Source organism: Monodelphis domestica, chromosome 3 (genome assembly GCF_027887165.1).
Source record: "Monodelphis domestica isolate mMonDom1 chromosome 3, mMonDom1.pri, whole genome shotgun sequence".
Lineage (NCBI taxonomy): Eukaryota > Metazoa > Chordata > Mammalia > Didelphimorphia > Didelphidae > Monodelphis > Monodelphis domestica.
Genome location: NC_077229.1, coordinates 151,087,514 through 151,112,421, shown reverse-complemented (window position 1 = coordinate 151,112,421; position 24,908 = coordinate 151,087,514).

Below are 24,908 nucleotides of genomic sequence, written 5' to 3'. Positions count from 1 at the left end.
TTTAAGGTATTTCTTTTAAAAAACAATAAAATTAGCATTAAATTTAAACACAAAAACACAGTAGGACTTGGTGCTTTCATACACACTCTCTTGTAGGCACAAAGTAGGAAGGAAAGAAATTATTAGAGATCCTTGACCTGCATAGAATTTCTTAAGTTAATTAAATCTATGTGATGCTCATATTAATACTATGAGAAGTAGGCAAATTAAATATATATGTTTTGATAAATTCTGATAATTTCAACATTATATCAGTGGAATTTGATTTTTAAAAAAACTACAATAAATATATAGGCTGAATATTTCATAGTGCTAGCATTTTCACTTTCAAAAGATTGCTTGTCACTTTGGAATTTTGTTTTGTGCTAGTTTCTAGGCTTATGCACTGTCCATTGCTTCATAAAACTTACTTTTGGAACAGAAGATAAGAGCATTTGCATTAAAATTGCATTTGCCTAAGTTTTCCATATATGCTCATGAGTTTTATTAAACATAAGATTTTATTCAGCTATTTTTGAAAGAAAAGACTAATTTATTTCTGTGTCACTTGCAATCACTTTCCCCATACTAAAATGGTCATAGAATCATAGAACATTTGAACTGCATTGTTGAATGGATGTCAGACATCAAGTAGATCAACCAGTACGCCAAAGTTTCATTCAGCCTTTTCCAACACATGACCAATGCCTCCATAGCTTTTCCATACTTTAAACAAATATACCCATCAGTAATAGTTACTGGAATTTAGTGGCAATAAAATACAGAGATTCTGTATTCACAGCAAAAGATACATCCATTATCAAGGTGGAGTGAGATTTGAAGGGCACCTTTGCTTGAAGAAGAGGGCTGTCACAACCCCATGAAGAGCCTGGGGAGAGAGCTACAAAGAGATGCCTGGATTTGGGAGGACGTAGAAGTTGTTTAAGGGCAGGGCAGGGCAGGGTAAAGAGGAGAGGTTCAGAGAAGGACCTCATCCAATCTTGTAAGAAAGATTAAAATCTGTCAGAACTCTACATTTTGTATTCTATTTTTTTTGTTCATTTTTTTGGTCATTGTTATTTTCACCTTAATTATGGCTCTAATACTCTATGAATAATTAATAACACCCTAAATTTAAATTTAGCTTACTAGGAGATTTTTCCAGTCCCCTGAGAAATACCAATTTTTGATTCTGTTTTACACCACTTTGTTGAATAAAGTAGAGGAACACATTTAATAGACCTAAGAAACTGCAGAGTCCTACATGCAATTTTGGTAGACGAATTGTCTATTAATATTGAAAAGGAGTAGGCCACCTTCTCTGTCTTGGCCATTGAGGTTCACCAGAGTAAGCAGAAGTCATGGTCCCACGCTTACAAAACCACTCAAATTCTATGAACTGATTTTTATGTGCTCAAGATTTAATGAAACAAAGCCTTTATTTTTTAATTTAACTCTTCAGGGCAGGAGACTAGGATTGGTTTTAGACTACAATGGAGAAGTCAAAGTTTATGATAAAATTGCTTCCTTCTCTTATTAGCTTGCCATGTGGTTTCCCTCTCTATAATGTTAATAGGGTGCTATTTTAAAATAACAAGAAAAATAACAACAATAATAAACTATTTTGATAATGCTTTAAGGTGTGCAGAAAGCTTCTAAGGCATTATCTCGTTTGCACCTTGTAAAGCTGGTGTTATAATTATCCCCATTTTTTATGTGAGGAAGCTGAGGCTAGTAGGTTAAGTAATTTACCCATTGCCACAGAGTTACAAAGTGATAGGAAACTATCAATCTATTCCTGATGACATGGGCATTGTACCCCCAGAAACTCAGGCGAACTATTATCAGGGAAATTCCCTTGCTCCCTTACATCCTCCTGACTCTGAGCCTAAAAACACCTAATGACCCCTCTAGGGTCCTGAGATGACTATCTTCCTTTGATCCTCCTCTAGATTTAAGATGGACAGAAAGATGCACCTTCAGGCTACACCTGGATCCTATCAGACATCTGTTTGTCCCCTAAAACTAAGGAATCTTTATGTCTCCAGGCATACCCCAGTATGATCACCCCACCTCATGCCTGCATGACTAACACTTTTGTAAAAAGTACAAAATCCCCAGAACTGATGTTGTCTGGGGGAACAGCCTTTCCATTCATGCTGTCCTCCCAAGGAACTGCTCCCCATCTTTCTGTTCCACCTTGCCTCCTGGCCATTCTCAACATTACTTTCTAAATTAATAAATCTCTTTTTTCTTTTGGTTTTTTAGCTAAATTTTGGAGTCTTGCATTCTTGTGAAAGGTATCCTTCCCAAACCCCAGGGGTACACATCTGAACCCCGTAACACTTAGTCTTTTACTTTTAATAGAACAAGGACTCAGATTAAGGGACCAGGAATAAACCACTTGATAAGATTCAGGGGGCAGAATTTTATTTATCATATGTTAAAGTCCCTTTATTCCAAAAGTGGCCAATTCCATTCAAGGAATGATCCCAAAAAACAGAAAAAAAGGTATGATACTTCAAATGCAGAATGGTTTATACTTTCTCCAAGAATCTAGAAGTTACATTGTATTGAATAAAATAATAGGGAAGTCTTAGGGCAAAGAGAAGATACATGGCCGTGGTCACTTTTGAAGCAAAAAAAACCATTTTTTGGGTTTAAGAATGTCAAAATGGAATCTAGAAACCCCAAACCTGTAGCCTAGTAAGATCAGATGACCCCCAAGTTTTAGGACTAGCTTGTAAATTGGAGGTCCCAAAGCTTGTACTTGGTCACTGTTCCCCTGAGAATCCACCCTGAGGGGAATCCCAGGCTAGCAGTTTTCAGACTGAATAATGGACTCTGACAATCCCTGTCAGGTGGGGCCAAGCCCAAGCCAAGTGACTCTAGTCTCCAGAAGTCTCTCCTACTGTATCATATCCTCCTTTCAAATATCGAACTCAGGACTGGAACTTCAGTTTATGAGACTGACTGATGTGCTGCTTACTGCACTAAAGAGTCACTCAGCTTGGGCTTAACCTCCACCTCACGTGGATTATTTTTACCCTAGGGTCCATTATTCAGTCTGAAACTGCTAGCCTGGGATTCCCCTCAGGGTGAATTCTCATGGGAACAGGGGCCAAGTACAAGCTTTGGGATCTCCAATTTACAACTTGGGGTTCATCAGATCTTACTAGGCTTATAAGCTTGGGGTTTCTAGATTCCATGTTGACAGAAAAAATGTAAAATCTTTATGTTAGAGAACAGGTGGGAAAAACAGGATATATGTTAACCTTGAAAAACACAGAATGCCAAAGTAGTTAGAAAGAACAAATCTTTAATCAGGGCAAGGAAGACAGTTCTCTAATGGCCTCCACACAGAGTTATGCGCCAAAACTCCACAGACAAGTTCTGGACTCTGGGAACAATGTGTCTGGGAAAATATATCTTGAAAAGGGATTTTCCAATGAATCGAAAAACTTGGGAGTCCTATATAGGTTCTACATACACTCTGGGGAATGCAGGAAAAGAAACACATGCTGACTGGTTAGAAGGAGGTTCAGGAAAGCACTGGTAGCTGGAGGTTGGGGTATCGGGCAGTGGTCTAAGAGAGCCTAAGTAGACAAAAAGAGTACCTAAGTTTGAGTGCTTCTATCACTTCAATTCAGAGTGTTTAATGGACATTTAATGGTCAGTCTAAAACAAAGTTCAGTCAGGAATTCTCTGAAGGCAGGTTCCCACAGGGACAAAGGTAAATTTGGGGGTTCCATAAAGCAAGGTCATTAAACAATAGGAATCTATGGATGTGGTGTCACTTAGCTCCCCTAAACCATAGATAAATTTACCTTTAATTAAGTGCATGAACATGAAACCTTATTTCCCTGCATTTCCATCCTTCTTGTTTGATAGTGTGAGCAAATAAACATCACTATTTCTCTTTCTTCTCCTTTCTCCCTCTTCTTTTTTTTGTCTTTTTTTCCTTTTCCTCTCTTCTTCCTCCTTTTCTTCCTTCTACTCTTCCTCTTTCACCATTTCCTCTCAAATAAATGTCCCTGTTAATCCACATCACTTGTATTTTCTGCAGATGGCACTTGGTATTATTTATTATTCAGTAGAGTGAAATTATGTAGGTCTGCCTTGTATGAATGTACGCATGTTTTGATATTTAAGAACTAATATTAAGGAATCTCCAACATATTCAAAAAGTAAATATTTTAAAAAGTCCACATAAAAATGTATATCCTATTTATAATTGAACAGAAGTGAAATCAGTTTTATTCATTCTGTAACTATAATTTGCTTTTCATGGAACTTTTGTCCATATTCTTTAGTTTTAGTCTTTATTGATATGTCTTATTTCCTATCATGAAAGATCCTAATGTTGTGGGAGAGCTGGAGTGAAAACCTGGCCTGGGAAGGGCACTCTCATCAGAAATGACAGGATTCAATAATTAGCTTAAAAATAGAGAGATTTATTAAGTTGAATGACTGGGAGACAGGTATAAGAGTTGGCACTGGATCCAGGGCTTTCCCTGGACGCTAATGCCTTCAGGGAATTGGCTTCAGAGTAGAAATTTGCTTCAATATTCAATTAACCTGGGAAAAATAACACAGAGCAAACTTGTATCCCCAGCTTCAGATGCATGTTGTTGTTATTCAGCTTTCAGTCATGTCTGACTCTTTGTGACCTTATCTAGGGTTTTCTTGGCAAAGCCACTGTAGTAGTTTGCCATTTCCCTTTCCAATTCATTTTATAAATGAGGAAAGAAAAGCAAACAGGGTTATGTGATTTGCTCAGGGTCATGAAGCTAGAAAGTGTCTGAGTGACCTCAGGAGACTTCCTGATTCCCCATTTTCTACCTTTCTAACAATACAAATATATAACTTTCCAATTCAGTACCTGAATCTGATATCCTCACAAGGAGTAGGTGAGGATATTAGAGTCTATCCCATACATGCCTCAATAAAGATCAAATTTACATCCTTTTCAGCTAATGATTATTCAGCCTTTGCTCTCTGCTTAATGTCCTCCACTGAGGGGGATCCCACTATTTCCTGCAGGCCATACCACTCTTGAATAGCTCTTGTGGTTAGGAACTGCTTTGCTACATCATTTCAAATCTGCCTCTTGGCAACTCTTCAAATTTCTCCTTCTCGGGGATGATTAAAACACATCTATAATCCTTCTTCTAGATGACAGATCTTTGAATACTTGAAGATAAGTATTATGCCTCTTCCCACTAAATCAATCATTCTCCAGGCTAACTATTTTCTCTATTCTTTCAAATGAACCTTTTATGGCATGATCTACAGACCACTCTCATTCATGAAAATTCTCTGGATGCTGTCTAGGTTGCTGATGTCTTTCTAAAATGTGATATCCCCCCCCAAAAAAAATAGCACAATATTATTGATATGATCTGACCAGGGCAGAGAACATAAAAGATATCTCCTCCCTACTCCTGAACATTATGCTTCTCTAAATGTAGTCTATGGTGTTTCTTGGCAATCTTTCTTTTTCTACTTCCTTAAGGCTTTTTCAAGTGATTGGATAGAAACTGATGTTATGGTTCATAATATACATAGACTCCAAGCCTTGAATGACTTTTTATTCAGCAGACATTTATAGAATACATTCTGAATACAAGATATCATGCTAGTACTTGGGAACATACACAGGAACAATGTAATGAAGTAGAGGAGGGGATATTAAAAATATATATAAATAAGGTAGAATATAGTAGTTAATTTTAAGCTCCATGAGGGCAGAAAATGTCTTTTGACTCTTTTTTGTATCCCAACATTTAGCATTGTACATGGCATTAAGTAGGCATTTAATATATGATGATTAGTTGATTAATTACATTAAGTAGGGTACAAAACAAGTACTACTATGTGAGTTCAAAAGGATGTGAGATTACTTCTAACATGGTGATCATGAAAATATCTATGAAGGAAGTTAACATTTCATTTCAGTCTTAAAGTATGGGTAGAACTAGAGCCAATGGAGAAGAGAATTATAAGCAAAAGTAATGGTTTGAGTGAAAAAAAAGAGATTAAAAAGTGAAAGATATATTTGGAGGAATGATGAGATTGTTTTGAATATAAAGTGGCTGATTTGCTATATAAATGACATTATTATTATTATAGTAGGAAATATGACTGAAAAAATTAAAATCGGTATTTTAATAATGAGAGCCATAAAAGTCAGGTTAATGTGTTTGGATTTTATTTCGTAGGCAATGAAGAGTCACTGACATTTTTGGAACAAATAGATAAAATGACCATAGCTAGGTTTTAGTACTAGTGTATAAGAAATATTAGACTAAGCAAATACCAGAGGCAAGATCTTTGAGGAAACTATTGTATTAGTTTGACTCTGGAGAAATAATAAGGTCCCAAACTAGGAAAAAAGCAGTAGTACTAGGATAGAAGCAAAGGAATATTTAGGAGTAGTGATTGCTAATGTACCTGTTATGGATGTAAGAATGTCTTGTTCACTTCTAGATTTTTGGAAGGGTATAACAAATAAAAATTGGTCTGGAAGCTCAACCACCAGAGTTATAAGAATTTATTAACAAAAATAGAGAGATATGGAGAGAAAGTTAGATTTCAGCCCAATAGATCTGATACTTCATTTTGCTGGATCATCACCTCTTGTCAAAGATCAAGGGCCAAGATAAACTGGACAGCTCAGAGATTCAAAATCCCAGTCCCATATGTACCCACATGAAAATTGAGAGTGATTGCACTTCCCCCACAAGTTTAAAAAAAACCAAACTTTTCTAGGTCAATGGCTTTCAAACATCATGCCATCTGCCCTTCCATAGAGACATTACACTGGCTCTGACCTGTTGATGCTAGAGATACCCATGCTGATGCCAGGGGAGAACAGGAGAATAGGATGGAGGTACTTTACTTTACACAGGGCTATCCAAAAGGATAGCTTAGGTGAGGAGAAAATTATCTAAATAAAATGTTAGGCCTTAAGTTTGAATTAAATGATATTTTTTGTGTATTGGATGGGATGGATTCTTTTTGTTCTTTCTTAACTTTTGCATCATTTGCCCTTGTTATGAATCATGGAATTATATAGTTCTCTGAACAATTGAAAGTATCATATTATCATAGACTTTGATGTGGGAAAAAAGACAGGAGGCATCAGAACTTTTAATTTACAGTTGATGAAATTAAGGTCCATGGATATTGTAATTTGTCTAATATCACAAAAACAACAAGTGTTAGAGGTACAATTTGAGTCTTTTTTTTCTGGCTCCAAAGGTAGCTTCTGTGCCAAACACTCAAATTATAAGGGAGAGATATGAGTAACTTCAATATGTAAGCGATAAGGTTCTTCCAAAAAGAAGAAGATTCATGGATATCATCAGAGACATTTTCTGGAAAAAAAATGATTATAGGACAAGAGTGAGAAATAACAAGCAGGCTGCTCATTGCCTCAACTAAAATTACTGAAATGGCAAGAGAAAGTAAGGAAGCATTCTTGAATATTGGGTCCATCTCCCTAACCTGGCTCATTGTAGACAAAGCAAATTCATTGAAATTCCTGGACAAGCATTGCACATCCTTGCAGGAAATACTGACCTTGGTTAGACTGCATATTCCTTTAATGATAAATAATAGTAGAATACAATTGAATTATATCTATTTGAGTATCATTCAAACCTTGATTATACCATATAATATATGGTCTGAGAGGGAGCAATATAGAACTTCTACAAATACTGAAAAATAATCATAGATCAAGAGGAAGAAAGACCCATTTTTTAGGGAAAGTTACTACATAATATTTGACCAAGTCAGGATTTAGGTGAATATTGAAAAATGAGAAAAAAAAAGATATATTATTTTCTCTTGAATTAAATACTAATTTCTAGACCATCTTTCTTTCCTTTGTAACACAGATTAGTTTAAAAATCAGTAAGATGCATTTAGTTGCTAGTGACTTATACTGGTGAACCTAATAAATATAGCTAAATTGAGCTTAATTAATATAGACCCAATAGTTGTTAGTATAAAACAAATTGAAGTTGAGTTCATACTAATTCTCTATATTAATTAATTAACCATCTTTGTTAGTAGTAGTGTGAAGAGAGAATTAGACTCTCAGTTTATTTTTGTAATTAATTAGCAAACTTTAATCAAATCAAGAACTTAAAGTACCCCTACTTAGTACCTAGCTAAATAAGAGATCTCACAAGTCACTTATTAGTTCATACTCTCAAAGGCCTTAAGCACTGCACCCCGGGCAGTGCTCTACAAATTGGGAGGCTGTGACTGGTTCTTGTGAAGTGGGAGAGAGACAGGAAGTAAAGTGGAAAAAGGACATAAAAGACAAGACTGAAGGGCAAGATTCACTCTTTGCTTTCTTGGTTCTTTGGCGAGGAGTCCCTCTCTCTATTGGCGCTTTGGTGGGGCACTCTCTTCAGCTTGAGCTCTGGTTAGATTCTTGGAGGTCTTAGCCTCATATGCACTGAAGGCTCTTGGTGGCTTTTCATCATCTTCTGGCTCTCTGGGTTTTCAGCTTCCTAATTAGGACTTTGGGTTCAGGTGAAACTTGCTTTCAGATCTATATTCATGGTCTAGGATTAGGGTATTTGTAGGTAGTTGATTTTTTCCCCTATCTCTGTCCAGTTGTAAATAAAAGCTGCTAAACAGTTTTTTGACTTCAGGGTTAATATTTTATAAATGTTGATCAAAATCTTACTTTTATAACTCTCATATTTAGTCAAACCTAATTTTAAATCTTACAGTAGAAAAGTATAGGCCAGTCATGCTTGAGTTATTGTGGCTAACTAAAGAAGAGAGAGAAGAACTTCAGGTACATAAAAAAGAAAAAAAAGTTATTAATTCTTCCCAGGTATTTGCTCAAACTAGCCATCTTATTTCAGAATGGATTATAGTATGTGGTTAGGCAATTGAGAAAGTGTTGGCTACCATGAGTATCAAAGTATGACTACCATAGTCACAGTGATATTATAATCCTACACTTTAAACGTTTTATTTCTTTGTGACTCTATGACTTTCTATTGTAGGAATCAGTAATGAAATAAGCATAATTCCTATGCTTTCCATAGCAGTGGAGATCTCCAGGGAGCCTTCACTTGTCAGTGAGTTCATGGGACTAAATGAAGAACCTCTCTGCCTTAAATAAATCTACACCTCTATTGGAATTCTCTTCTGCAGAGAATTTGCACTGGGCTAAGTTGGCTGAGCATCCAGAGAATTTCATGTGAGGTAGGCATGCTAGACCAGATCATATATGCAAGAATGAAAATATAAACTTCAGTAAACCAGGCCTGGAGACCTCAACCTTGAATCACGATCTAATAGAATCTGTCAGAGTCAACGTTGAAAGAGACCTTAAAGGTCATGTAAGCAAATCTGTTTATAAACAAGAATGTCTTCTGACATCTTTGAAAAGGACTCATCTAAATTCTGCCTAAAATTTTGTACTAATGAGCTACTCATGTCACTCATTCCACTTTCATAAAACCCTAATCATTTGGAATGGTTTCCTTATGCTTATTGATTGAATGAATGAAGATACCTAAAATAAGTTTTTATGTGTTTTCCACTTTGCCAAACTCTGAGGAAAAGGAAAATTAAGATCGTACTTGTTCTCAAGGCATTCTCATTCTACTTGGAGAATGACACAGAGAAAGGGAAATTTACCTGTGAATCAGATGGAAACCTCCAGTGGTCCTTAGTACAATAGGAAAGTAGATGGTAATGCATCTTCTTCAGTGTAAATCTAAATCTACTCTTTTTTTGTAAACTTTCATCAACTGATTCCATATTAGTATTCAAAAGGGTATAGTGAATTATGCTGCTCTTTGAGCAAAGAGACCCCAGGGTTCCAAACTGACCTCTCACATTAGGCATGTGGCAATAGACAATGTTTAACCTAAGTTTCCTCATCCATTAAGTGGTTATGATAGTCTCTGCAGTACTTTACTCATATTTTTGTGAGATTATAATAAGATAATATTTACTTTGTATAGCTTAAAACACTATATAACTGTCATATTTTATTATTATGGTGATCATTTATGCAGTTATTCTGTCTTAGAGCTAAACAAAAATATATCTAATACCTATAATATTCACATTGCAGACTTTCAAATTCTTGAAGACAACTATCCAGTTTTCTCCAGGATAAATCCCTGGTTTCTTTAAGCAATTCTCATAAGGAATGATTTTAGGCTCTCTCATCATCCTTATTTTTGATCTTGTTTAAACAAAATGGCCATGTTATTTCAGAGTAGCCTGATCATAGTAGAGTATAGGGATACTAAACTGTGCTTTTATTTATAAAGTATATATTTATAAAATGTCATCTTCTTTGATTGCTTTGTCACAGAGTTGACTCATATTACAATTGTAATCTTCTAAAAATCTTTTTTTTCCACATGAATTATTGTAAAGTCATTCTTCCCACATCTATTATTTTTAAGTATATATAAATATGTGTTTATAAATATATATAAGTAAAAAATACAAAGCAAAACCTAAACTAAGACTTTGCATATGTCCTTATTAAGTTTATTTTCACTATATTTGGCCCATATTGATAGTACATTTAGATGTGTCTATATTCTTAACCCTTTCAACCATGTTAGCTCTTTCTTCCCTTCCATAAAAATGTGTATAATTTATAATTCTGAATGAAAGTATATCACGTCATTTCAACTAATTCATTGATTAAAAAAATAATAAACTCACTGTGGCTAGGACAGAAATGATAGCTAGAGTACTCAACATATCTGCAAGTTGAGGTTAATACATTGGCCACTACTTTTAGAGCTTATTACCAAAGAAGCTCAAAATGACATTTCTCTATAGTTTAGAATTGATGGATTTGTGAAACATCAACTAGTATAACCCAACTGATATGTGAAATAGATTGAGTGACTTGTCTAAAGGCACATAAAGTTAGAAAGAACTCTGTGGAATGAGTTTTCAAAACCACATTCCTTGTTACAAATGTGATGCTTTATTTAAAACACCATTCTGTTCTGTTTTTAAGATTAGAAATTCTTATCCTTTTTTGTGTCATTGACCCAAAGACATTCTGTAAAAGTTATGGACCCATTTTAAGAATAATTACTTTAGATAAAGAAAATAAAATGTATAGGCCTGGAAAAATTCATTTAAATATAGTTACCAAAATATTCATTAAAAAGTTCCTTCTAGACCACAAGAATCTCTGATCATTTCCATATGTATCCATTTTGTATACAAAATATATCAGACAAACATTATGAAATACCTTATCAGAATCCAGGCATACTAAGCATAAAGGATTACTTTACCTATCAGTCTAATAATTTAAATGAATTAATAAATTTGAAAGAGAGCCAGATCACTAGTTCACTTTTTATTACCTATTCTTTTAATATTTATGGATAAATATTAGAAGGAATGAACATTTTACTGCCTTGTTCTCTTATCATTTGGGGGGATTACTAGATACTCGCTACTAATTATCTTTCTATATCATACTATTATATTTTGTAATTTATGCATATAGATCTCATTTTCTGTTTAATCTTTTTTTAACCAGATCTCTAAGAAAGCATATTTTCTACATTCTTTATTAGATGCAGTGTATCCCTAGTCAGGAATCCATCATTCTAGTAACTTAAATCTAGAATTCCAACTCCTCTCCTGTGACACCATTTTCTTAATTAAGTTATTCACATTCAGATTCACAAAAACCCTTTCATTTTAAACTCAGGTGTAAATAGCTATACTTATTAGAACATAATCTATGTATCCCTAATAATTTTGCTTTTCTGTCCTAAATTTTAAAATATAAAGATATGACTTATAAGTTCTTTCTGGAAGTGTAAGTTCAACTAAACAATCCATCAACAAAAAAATATTAAGTACCCACAGCACTTGACAATGTGCTCAAGATACACAGACAAAAAGTTAAATGGTTCCTGTCCCAAGGAGGGATATTTTCATGTGCAAAGTCATTTGTTTCCATATTTATTACCAGAAATGGGCGGTATCTATAAGGTTAAAGTAATGAGAAGAATGTCCCAGTCAAGCTACTTTAAATGTCTTGAGAAAGCAGACTAATTACTTTCTTTAGGCCACTATAGGGATACCCTGATAATTTTCAGCAACTATTGAAGTGGTGCACTTCACAAGTGAGTTCAAACACCCAGAATTTCAATTATTGGAACTGCGATTTATTAATAAAAGTACAAATAAATGAATCTACCAGCTGGGACAGCCTTCCCTAGTGGAAGGGTACATCAGACTGGCCTTATAGGATAGCTTATATACATTACAAGATACAAAGTTGTTTCTTTTTACACATAGGTTCTTAATCAAACAAACCTTATCACTGACACAGAAATGTGGGGTCAGAGATGAGGAGACAATCCGCAGATTTATGTGAGGGCTGTTATTTAGGAGCTGTTTATTTTAGTCACTTAGCCCTAGTCAGCCATATGTTATCTTGCTTCCATCCTGACCTCTTCTATAGTCTTGAAATTCCTTTGTCTCCTGCACCTTTCTAATTCACCTTCTCCAAGCTGAGACTTAGTCTGCTGTCTGCATAAACAGCTCAACTTCCTGGGGGTGGGAAACCAAGTCTGTTCCCTAAAAAATGCTAGCAGGGGTCTATCTGTTTTATCTACTTTTAATTTTTCTATCTTTGCCCTTTTTGGGGCTACTTCACTATAAATACTATAAGTTCTCACATTTTTTCCCTTTGTCCAGAACTAGATGGCCAGTGTTATAGAAGCAGATGATGGTAGATTCAGAATTAAGGATTCCAGAACAATACAATCCACTGAGCTCATTTTACAGTTGAAGAAATTAAGGTTCAGACATATTAAATGACTACTTTGAGGTTAAATGGAGAGTACAGTGGTACCTTGACACACAAGTTTAATTCATTCCATGGCCAACCTCTTAACTCAATTTGTTCATGTGTCAAACTGAATTTTCCCATTTAAATGAATGGAAATGCAATTAATCCATTCTGGCCCCCAAAACCACAGACTTCTTTTGTTGTTGTTGTTTTATATGATCAAGAACTGCAGAGGTGAGACGTACTTTGGGCTGGAGTGATCAAGGGACTGACAGCCCCCAGGCTGTTTTAGGGAAAATGGACCTGGCAAAGGAGAGAGGAGAAAGTGCCCAGGCAGCCAGAACCTTGGACTTTGCCCACTTTTCTAGGGGCCTGGGACAGCACTGGGGTACTTTGCCTTGGAGGTGTCAGATGGACTAGGGGAGCTGCATGTGGGGAGGCACCCAGAGGTGAAGGAAACACCTGGATTGAGTTGGAACAGCCTTTCATGGAGACTTCATGACTCCCCTGAAAGGAATGTTCCTTCCTTGGAGCCCAGAGAATAAGGAGGGAAGTGATGTCAAATGTGGTAGTGAAATAGTCTTCCCTTTGGGTCAGATAATTTGTGAGGCTTTCAGCACAGACATGCAAAAAGCTAGGGTACATGCCAAAAAAACTTGATAATAAAGACAAAAATAAAAAAGGAAGCAAAAGCAATTCAATACAGATGCTCACATGGCCAGATAAATACTGAACTAAATGAGACAGCCGGGTGAAACTTATGAAACGGGACTTTTGGCAGGCTATCTAATGGAGGGTGGTGAAAGATTGTGATTCCAATATCCACTAGTGACTTAAAGCAAAAACTCCTGATCATGACTGGTATCTCAAATTGCTCATGACTTAAGGTACTCATGTATCAAGATATCACTCTAAAACTAGCAGAGCTCAGATTTCAATCCAGGTCCTTTGACTCCAAACCCATCATTTGTTTCCCTCTACCTCATTTCTTGCAGCATGAGAAGCTGCTTATTTCCTTTATCTCAGTTTTTTTTTAATTAGCGAGGTAAAGGAAGAGATTCTGATGATACACACACACACACACATTGTCAGTGTGTTTTAAGGATCTCTGTATTTTACTGAAATCACCAGTTTAAATTCTTTTGATGAATTAACTTATTTGATATCCTTAGAGTAGCCTGTGTAAAAATTTTTGTATTAGGTGTGTGCTAAAACCCTACTGTCCCATTAATGTCATCATCATCATCACTATTGTCATTGCTACCATCATCACTAGCATTCATATAGTGATCTTAGGTGTGCAAAGGACTTTATATATATATATATATTATCTCCTTTGATTCTCACAACTCTGCTATGTCAGTGCTTTTATTATTCCCATTTCACAAATAATGAAAGTAAAAATAAGATGTCTGATGTAAGATTTAAACACTGATATTTTGACTACAAATTTAATACTTTATCCATTGTGCTGCCTTGTTGGCCAGCACAGAGATGATTCTACATATTTAAAAGCTCTGTTTTTAGAATGCTAGGACTTATATGACTGCCAAACCTTACTTAATCATTGGATTGCTTGGGTAATGTTCTAGAATTAGCTTAGTTAAGTATGGAGAGACATTAGCAAAATTTTGCTTTTGAGATTGTCTATATATCACTAATGTTTATTTATCTATTTAACTTCATGAATTGGGTATATGTGTTGGATTTGCATTTGGTCAGTAAAGTACTAACAGTGAAGAAATCATGTGTAATTTGATATTTTAAAGTAATAAAATAGCAGAATATACTACACTATATTTCAGCCTAAGATGATTTAAAGAATGGGCTTTAAATGGGGATTTTAGTGTTTTAGTGCAATTCTATTTAAAGATTAGGGAGTCACTGGAAATCATGAGGAGCTTCAATGATGAGATATCAGATTTAACATAAACCTTGGTAGTCAAATTGGTAGAACTTGGACCTCTTGAGCCTGATAAATTACCCACATCTTAATGGGTTCAAAATTGAAGTCTTTGTTGTTCCCTCCCAACACTTCCCTCTTCTCAATTTTTCTATACTACTTAGGGTACTACCATTCTCTCCTAGTCCCCAAGTTTACAAGCTAGGTGTACTCCATAATTCCCTACTCTCTAACCTCTCATATTCAATCTGTTGCCAAGACCTGTTGATTTTCTTTCCTAACACTTCTCTTATAATTCCCTTTTTCTCATCTCTGTATTCCTATATATATACTCATATATATAAACCTATATTCATAGCTATATAATTAAATACTTGAGGCAAAAAATAGTTTTAAAGTACATTCTCTCTTTAAAAAATTCCCATTTCCCTTTCATAACCCATTCTAATTAGGATAATCCCTTTTCCAAGTATGGGGCATCTCAAACCTTCTTTCTTACTTTTCTAAGATATACTAAACTTTACACACATACACACACACAAACATAGACAGATACATGACACAGACACAGAGTAGTACTCCACACAGATCATCTCTGTGATCCAAATTGTGTTATATTCTTCATTGTCTTTGTTCTTCATTCAAAGCACCAATTTATTTGGTAAAACTGATCTCATTTAGGTAAAAAGAAGAAAAGTATTTGATCAAAATAAGTATTTGCATTTTTAGAGAGATGATTATTATTCTTAATAAATTTCACTTAAGAAATCTATAATGAAAGTGAATTGAAGACAATTCATAGGGGAAAAGATCTTAATAGTCTGCCTACTTCAAAGACAAGATGTACTAGCATCAAAATCTTTCTCCAAGGATGAATTCTACTAAATTTTTTCCCTCTTCTGAGCTTTTTAATAATGATTCCTAGGGTTACAATCATAGGAGCAAAAGTGACTACAATGTAATAATAGTTTCAAGTTATTGATAACAATACATTGAGGCTCATTTAGAAGTCATGTTTTTGTTTTTATTTTGGGAATGTTTGTAGGCTATTAATTACTAAAAATAATTTACTAAATTTCACTTTCCACATATATACATATATATAAACATAAACTGGACCTGTGATGTCAATGTTATAAAAATTCCCATAAAACAATTTCTCTATCAATGCAGAACAGCATTTTCTCTGCTCCTTAAAATCTTAGAATTGCCTGGGAGCAGGGTTATACTTTCACTATGTGACAGAGTTTGGGCTTGAAACAATGTCTTTCTGACTTTGAGTCCTGTTCTCTAGTTTATCACATTGTTTCTCTCTATTTTAATGTATTTATTACCGTAACTGAAATGAAGTTTTTATTATCTCAGTGATTATGGCAGAAGTGCTATGGAGGGAGATAGTTTGGGCCAAGGGATTTTTGTTATTTATATTTTTCTCTGAAAGTTATCAAATTATAGCCCATAAAGAGTTGCCTATTCTATTTTCCTATAAAACTGATTTTTCAAGAGTGACCTGAGAGAATCTTTTGAAAGGAAGAGAAAAGAATTGGTTTTCAGAGGACATAGAACTAGGAAGAGACCAAAGCTAGCTGATCATTTCAATTCTCAAAGTCTAGCAAAACTTCAAGTTTCCAAATTGATTTCCTTCAAATCTGGCCTTCTATAAAATACTTTACTCATTCTATCCATATGGAATGCTGTCCCATCTTCTCTCACACTATCTCCCTTCTATTCTGCAACTATTTTTATATGCCCAGTTATTTTCATGTTGTCTCCATCATTAGTACATAAGCAGGGATTGTTATTGTCTTTTATTAAATCTCCAAAACTTAGTACATTGCTCGACACGTAGCAAACACTTAATAAATGCCTACTGAATGTCTGGCTGACAAAAGCCATTCTCTCAGTGATTGGCAACATAGGGATTTTTCTGGTCACTGAATTCAGTTCTCTGGTATCATTAGACATAAGAGAATAGAGAAGAAAAAATCTCTTTCTGTCCCTTGACTCCTTTGGGAAGTCTCCTTAATGCTTCCTATTTGGGTAGTGCTGAAGAAAGGAAGTCAGCTCTGTTCACCCATGGCTGCTATTGCTACAGAATGTAAGTAGCCGTGACAGCCATTCATTTGTCTTTATTGTTTTTGCAAGGATTTGGGAACAAGGATAAAAAAGGATACTCAGATGTTCTTCTAGAAATTAAGAATGAATAAGTAAAAGCTAAAGGTAACCTGAAATTCTTGTGAAATGGGAGAAATCCAGTATTCATGAAGATAGCAGTTAAACATGCAAGAAAACCTCTAATGCAAGGATCTTTTCTTTAGTTCAGAACTAATGGGTTTGGGCATCTCTTTGCTCTGCAGCACGCTCTCAAGGACTTTCTAGCTGTCAGTGGTTGGTATCAGAGTAAATATGTGTATTTTATGATGCGTTAGGGAAGAAGAAATGAATATTTTTCATACAAGTTAGATAGGGAGACTGGCATTGGAAATATTTGTGTCACAAGCTACATGGAATTTTGTAAATTAACCACTGTGAAGATTAAATTTAACTCTCCCCTGATTGTGAAAATGTTTAAATTTAACTCTACCCTGATTGTGAAAATTAAATTAACTCCCCTGCCCATTTACATTTAATCACCAAAAGTGTAAATATCCTACTTAAAAGTTGAGTGGGGAGATCTGCCCATTTATAGATTTAATCATCAAAGATGTAAATACCCTATTCACACTTGAGTGGGGGAGGTCTGTGATCCACATGTGCAATAGTGGGTGACAAATCAGAATTATACTGATTTCCCTTGGACAGTCCTAAAGCAAAGCTTCAACTGTAATTGGTAGATGTAAAATTAGGGGAAGGCACAGGAAGTGACACAAAAGAAAATGTCTTTAAAAGGGAGTTACAACTTCCCGTGTGCAGTTTTTACTTAGAGTTCTACTTGGAGTTGGACTTCCTGTGAGAGACAGTTATTTATTCACTGGAGTTGAGGCTAGTAAAAAATCTGCTGAATGGACCTGAGACCCTGTTCCTGGTGAGGCTGTTCTTAAATCTCTTCCTTTGGATTGAAATGTGGTGAGTAAAAAGGCTGACTACTTTCCTGAAGATTTTCTGAAAAAAAACTAGCCTCAGGAGAGATCTACCTCTTGAGCGAGATTGCCCTAGGTCCTCAGATATGCCAAGGCCAGCTGAAACAAATTATCCTTGCCTGGGTTGTGTCAGGGGCCAGGAGTAAATTACTTAGTCCTTAGGCTAGATATCTTATCCTATCCTCTCTCTGATTTTCTAACTTCACTCTTTCTATATTTTGTAAATAAATTGTAAATACATTTATTTGGAATAAATTAAATTCCTGGTGGCCCTATTTTAAATATGATCCAGTCTAACTTTTTTTATATAACTAACCCTGCCCCCACACACACCTTATACCATTAAAATCAAAAGAATTGAAGAGTTGGAATCATGTCTGCTTTGGATAACAGACCTAGGAACCTTGGAAGACCTGGATTCAAGTCTCATCTCTGTCACATCTTGGCTGTGGTACAACTCTGCACAAATCATTTAATAAAATTGTTGTTGTTTTTTTTTTCCGTATACTTTTTATAAAGCAATGACTAAAGCAACCAATCACTAATGAACAATAATAAGAATAGCCAATATTTATCTTATACTTTAAAGTTTTTAAAGTGCTTCATAGATATAAACTCATTTTATTTTTTGGGTATTTATGTTGTAGGCACTATAATAAATGTAGAATAATATATACATATCTAAACACACATACATGTATATTCATATACATACATAGAGTCCTTGACCTAAAAGAGCTATATTTTAATGGGGCATATGTAAATAATAAAACATATATACAGCATCTTACACAATAGATTAGATGCAGTAGGCAACTGGGGGAAATGAGGAGTGAGAGAAGGACTAGGAAAAAAAAAATTTCTGTAGAAAGTGGCATTTGTCCTAAGTCTTAAAGGAAAACATAGATTATTAAAGAAGTCAGTAAAGGAGAAGAATATTATATGTATGGGGGAGAGCCATTAAAAAGGCAAAAGAGATGGAAATTAGAATAACTAATGTGATAAATAGTAAAGAGGCCAACATTGGTTGAAACCTTTAATGCATACATGATAATGATGTGTAAGGAATAAGGAAATATAGTAAGTAATCAGGTTTCAAAGAGCTTTAAATGCCTAATGCAGGAACTCTTAATTGATACTAAAAGTTATTGAGATTAATGAGTAACAGAGAGCCATGATCAGACTTACAGTTTAGAAAAATCACAGTGGTGATGAAGGTCTAAACTAGTATGATGGCTGAGTGATTGAAGATAAAAAAATGTGCTATAGAGAATTAAATAAGATTTGGCAAGTGATGGAATGAATGGGTTTACTTAGAGTTAGGATATGAAAGGATGAAAAATAACAATAAGGAAATTTGGAAGAAGGATTTGTTTATAGGGATAAAAATAAATGATGTTTTGGACATATTGAGTTTGTGATAAATACAGAATGTCCAATTTGAAACATCCAATGTGATTGGAGAATTGAAAATTCCAGCATTGGATTTCAGGAAAAAGACTAGGCCTATATACATATATATTTGTAAAAATAATTCCTAAACCCATTGGAACTGTAGAGAATAATAAATGAGAGAGTATGGATAGTAAAGAGAAGAGGCTCTGGAAAAAGCTTTAGGGAACATACACAGTTAGTGCATGTGAAGTGGATGAAGATTTGGAAAAGAAGACAGAAAAGCATTGGTAAGACATGTAAGTGGACCAAGAAAAAGGAGAATATAAAAACCTAGAAAAGAGAATATATATGAGAAGTAGAAACCTACAGGACTAAATGCTACATAGTTAAAGAAGGTTGGGGTCTGAAAAGAGGCCATTATATTTTGGCAACTAAGACATCAGTGGTTTCTTTGAAAAATTAGGTTGACATCCAGATTACAGAAGATTTAGGAAAGAATATGAGTACAAGGGCACTACATGTAATTTTAGAAAGAGGTATTTAGATGGAAGATATAGGACTTAAAATAATAGTTTTTTTCAACATAATAGGATGCATCTAGTGATGTTCATTTAATCATTTGTTTTAGGATGGGGTACACTTATAAATAATCAAAATGATAGGAAAACAGAATAAAGCAATTTGAGAGTAGAAGATATTATAGTTGAGTTTATTAAAAAAGAACTGAGAGTAAGGGAGAGGAGAGTGTACTCAGAGAAATGCTGATGGTCTTGGAATGTACTGAGGAGTGGAAGACCTAGAGGCCACAGTGAGGATGTAAAGTAGAGTTAAGAGGGAAAAAAATAGGTAGGCCTCATATAAACACATGAATTTACTGCCAGTATCTGGACTGCATGATACATTTGTGTTGCATGAATATCAAAGGAGGATGCATACTGCCTGATGATAGTAGCAAGATAGTCTTGAAGTAGCAATTGGGAGCATGGGGTGTTCTGGCTCCCTCAGCACGATTAGTGAGTAAAAAGGTATGAGGGAAAATACATCGAGTACTAAAAAAGATGCCAAGGTATGTAGTGCCATTTAGAATGAGATAGATTTCAATGAGAGTCAGAAAACAGAAGGAGGAAGGTAATAAGCTGTTTGACATTAAATTTTATTTATCATGGCTAGAAATTTCCTTAACGCAAGATGAAAAGAAATAGATAGTTCTGGAATTGGCCATTTGGGAGAGTAGGGTTGAGGTAGATTTAAATGATATTTGCCATTGTCAATTTTAGCCAGCTTATCAAAAGTAGGAAGCTCAAAATGATTCACTGTCATTGGGATAGGGAGATTAAAAGGTAGTGGGAGTATGTTAACCATTAGAGGATGAGGCCATGCAGCAATGCAAAGAGGTCTAATGATGGAGGCAGGTACCAAAAAACATTGGGTAAAGGAGTTGCCACTTTGGCCTCTAAGGGTGCCCTAAAATAATGGAATCTATTGATTCTATTTGAATGGAGTTGAGACTAATCAAAATCAAATCATATAAATGAATCTGAAAACTAGAGAGCTGAATATATATAGACACTAGACGCAACTATGGTTTAATTAAGTATACTAGGCCTAAAGTCAGGAAAAACTGAATTCAATTCTAGCCTCAGACACTTTCTAGATTTGTGACCTTTGGAGAATCACTTAACCTCCGATTTGCCTAACAAAATGATCCACTGGATTCACTGGAAAAGGAAATGGCAAACCACTCCTGCATCCTTACCAAGAAAATCCTAGGGATAACTATCATCTATTGGGTAATGAAGAGTCAGATATGACTAAATGACTTAACAACAAAAATCTGTACCCAATTGATTGTGTATGTTCTTCAATCATTGAGCAAATTTGGATTAAAGTAAGGTTCGTGTACTCTCCTTATCTCTTTCATTTAACCTGCCACTGTAAAAGTTCTTTCATGTGCCTTTTGCATATAACACTTTACCCCATTCTATTTTTCCCTTCTCCAAATGCATTCCTTTTTCTCATATTTTAATTTAATTTTTAGATGTCATTACATCATATTAAACTCACATCCTTGTCGTCTGTATGTATACTCCTTCTAACTGACCTAATAATGATAAAGTTCTCAGGAATCATGATAATAATCTTCCCATGTAGGTATGTACACAATTAGACCTCACTGAATGTTTTGATTTTTCTTTCCTATTTACTGTGTTATGCTTCTCTTAAGTCTTGTATTTGAGAGTCAAAATTTCCATTCAAATTTATTCTTTTCATCAAGAATATTTCAGACCTCTATTTCACTGAATACCCATTTCCCCCAAAGGATAATGCTCAGTTTTGGAGGGTAAGTGATTCTTGGTTGAAGTTCTAGCTCCTTTGCCCTCTGGAATATTATATTTTAGGTCTGCTGATCTTTTAAGTTAGAAGCTGCTAAATCTTGTTATATCCTGCCTATGTGTCCACAATATTTTAATTGTTTCTTTCTGGCTCTTTGTAATACTTTCCCCTTGTCCTGGGAGTTCTGGAATTTGGTGATAATATTCCTGGCAGTTATCCTTTTGGGATTTCTTTCAGGAGGTGATTAAGGATTCTTTCAGTCTCTATTTTACCCTCTGGTTCTAGAACATTCAATTTTCATTGAATGATAATGCCAAAGCTCTTTTTTAAATCATGGCTTTCAGGTAGTTCAATTATTCTTAGATGATATCTCTTGGATTTATTTTCCAAATCAATTGTTTTTTTGAGATATTCAATATTTTCTTCTACATTTTTCTTCTTTTGACTTTTACTTGATTGTTTCTTGATGCCATGTAGAATTATTAACTTCTACTTTCCCAATTCTAATTTTTAAAACAAGATTTTTGTACCTACTTCTCCATTAGCTAATTCTACTCTGTAAAGCTTTCTTTTCCTCAATGTGTTTGTGTACTTCTTTTCCCATTAGGCCAATTCTCTTCAGTGCATTTTTGTTTATTTATTAAAGAATTTATTTTTTTACAGTGGACCAATTTTACTTTTCATTGAGTCATTCCTTTCAGTGGATTTTTGTGCCTTTTTAACAACTGGCCTTTTCCATTTTTTTAGCTATTAATTTCTTTAGTAATTTTTTGTGCTTCTTTACCAACCTTTTCCATGATTTTCCTATATCACTTTCATTTCTTTTCCCAATTTTTCTTCTACCTCTCTGATTTTATTTTTAAATCCTTTTAAGATCCTCCACTAATTTTTTTTTTATCTTAAGAGCAATGCCAATTTTTCTTGGAAGATTTAGAGGTAACCATAGTGAATTCTTTTGAATTTGTGTTTTGATCTTCCCTGTCACCAAAATAACTTTCTATTTGGAATTTCTTTCTCTGGACTTTGTTCATTTTCTATACTTTTTCTTTTCTTTTAATTAAAAAAAACCTGCTAAAGTTGGACTTTGTCACTGGTGATGGGAGAATATTTCCAAGTTTCAGGTTCTTTGTGTAGTTACTTTCAGCTCTGAGGACTTATCTCTTTTCAATTCTTCAAAAGTGGTATGATGTAGGGAGAGGTGTATTTAATACTTTCCTGGCCTGTATACTGGTCTGTGCATCATTACAAGCACTCTTTTCTGCCTTGAGCTATGACTAACCCCTGCTCTCCTTTGGCTATAGGCACTGGCATATGCTTGTGCTCCTTCTCACCCTGAGACCACTAGCCAGAACTTTGACCTGCATCTGTATATGGGCAATGAAAATAAGAGTCTTGACTCCAGATCTAGAAAAGGAATTCTTGTAATCTCCTTTTGAGTTGTTGTCTGACCTGTAACTGTGAAAATGTGGTTTGCCAAGACTGTGAATTGCCAAAACTGTAAAGGTTTTGGCCAAACTGTAACGATAATTTTTAGTGTCTTGATTTAAAATCTAAAATTAAGTGGTCACCATGGAAAAATTCCCAAATATGAAAATACTCAAGTTTTAATTAATACAAATGAAGAAATTAAGGGAAGGAGAGAGAGAAAGAGAAAATAGTAGAAAGGGCCTAGGCCAAAATGGCCTAGGCCTGAGCCTAAGGGAGAGCGAGTTAGTCTTTATCACTCATCACGTCTTCAAGCAAGCTCCAAACCTCCAAACTCCAACTCCAACTAACTTCCAATCCAAAAACTCCAACCCAACTCAATAAGTCCCTTCCTTTTAAAGAAATTTTCTCTTATGTCACCTCCTCTAAATTTTCATGTCTACCAATCACAGTAGATGCTTTTTCCCAGGACTGCCCATTCTTAGTTCTCATCTTCTTTTGTTCTCACCTTCTCTGGTTAGATTAAATCCTCTCAGTACTTCACACCTCTTTTGTTAAGCTTGCCCTTTGTTAGTTGCTTGACCTTTTAGGTACTAATTTAACCTTTATAGGTACTTAATACCTTTTTGTATTAGATCTATAAATAGACCTAGCTTAAGGTTTTAGCTTCACTATAAGTATGAGTTAGGGACTTTCATTGTTCAATCAGGAGTTTTCAACTTTATCTTCCCTAAAGCAGTGTCTGAGTAGGGTGGAGTAGTTTTAAAAGTTCTCAATACATTCCTGACCAAGTACCTCCATTGTTAAAAATGGGGAATAGCTTAATCAAATCTTCTGAAGTAGAGTCTGAGCAGTTTTAAAATTCACAGACCTCCCTTTACCATTTGCCACTGAGAACTCCAGAAGCTTTTGCTGTTGACTTAGCTGCCTCTATGGTCTATTGATATGGTGAAGCCTGCCTTTGTGGACTGCTTTGTGCTCCACTTTTACCCCAGTGCAATTGGTCTTTTGTGCCAGCCTTCAAAGTTGCTTTCTGCTGGAAAATTATTTTATCCTGTCCTTTTGTAGGCTAACCTGCTCTAAAATTGTTTTGAAGTATTATGCCATAATTTTGGGGGGATAATTTGTCAGAGATCAGGTGGATCTGTGTGCCTTCTCCAGATCTTAGTTCCATAATACCATTTATTTTCTTATACTTTCTATGTTTTTATACTAGTGAAAAATGCTTTAACTTTGGAAAATACCACATGTCTACTCACCATTTTAAGTAGAGTTTTTTTTTTAATTTATCATACTCCTGATGAACAAAATAAGGAAGGCTTATTCCTTGCTCATCATTCCTACTTCCAGATCTTTCTTCTGTTATCACTCAATAGCCTTTTCCTTGATTTTCAATGAATATGTACACGTATGAACACAGTCATATATATGTGTGTGCATACATCAATACACATATGTACATATATATGTGTATATCTATATCCATCCCAACTGAAAGTTGCTATCATCCATCTACAAGTCTCCAAATCACTGTCCCTTAATTTTGAAGGAATTCAATACCTGACTGAAATACTTTCCTTTCTATCTAATCTACTCTTCTAATACCTTTGGGTTTCATCATATACATTTTTATTCTTTAGAACACTTTGTAGTTTTTCTTTCATTTTGCCAACTTCCTCATCCCTGATGCCACACATTTTTTTCTTAATTTCAATCTTCAAACCCCCACAGAGATGGGGAGGGTGACAATTTAACTCTAGCCATCTTTCATAACTTTATCATGTCAATTGCTTTAAATTCTAAAATACCCATATCTCTTTTTATTCCCATTATTATCTCTTGCCCAATATATCTCTCATCATGTTTTGCCTTTCTTAATTAATAATTAATCCATAGTGCAGCTTTCACTCCTATCTAATCCAATTTTTCAGCGACATCACACTTGTTTCGGTTTCACCTT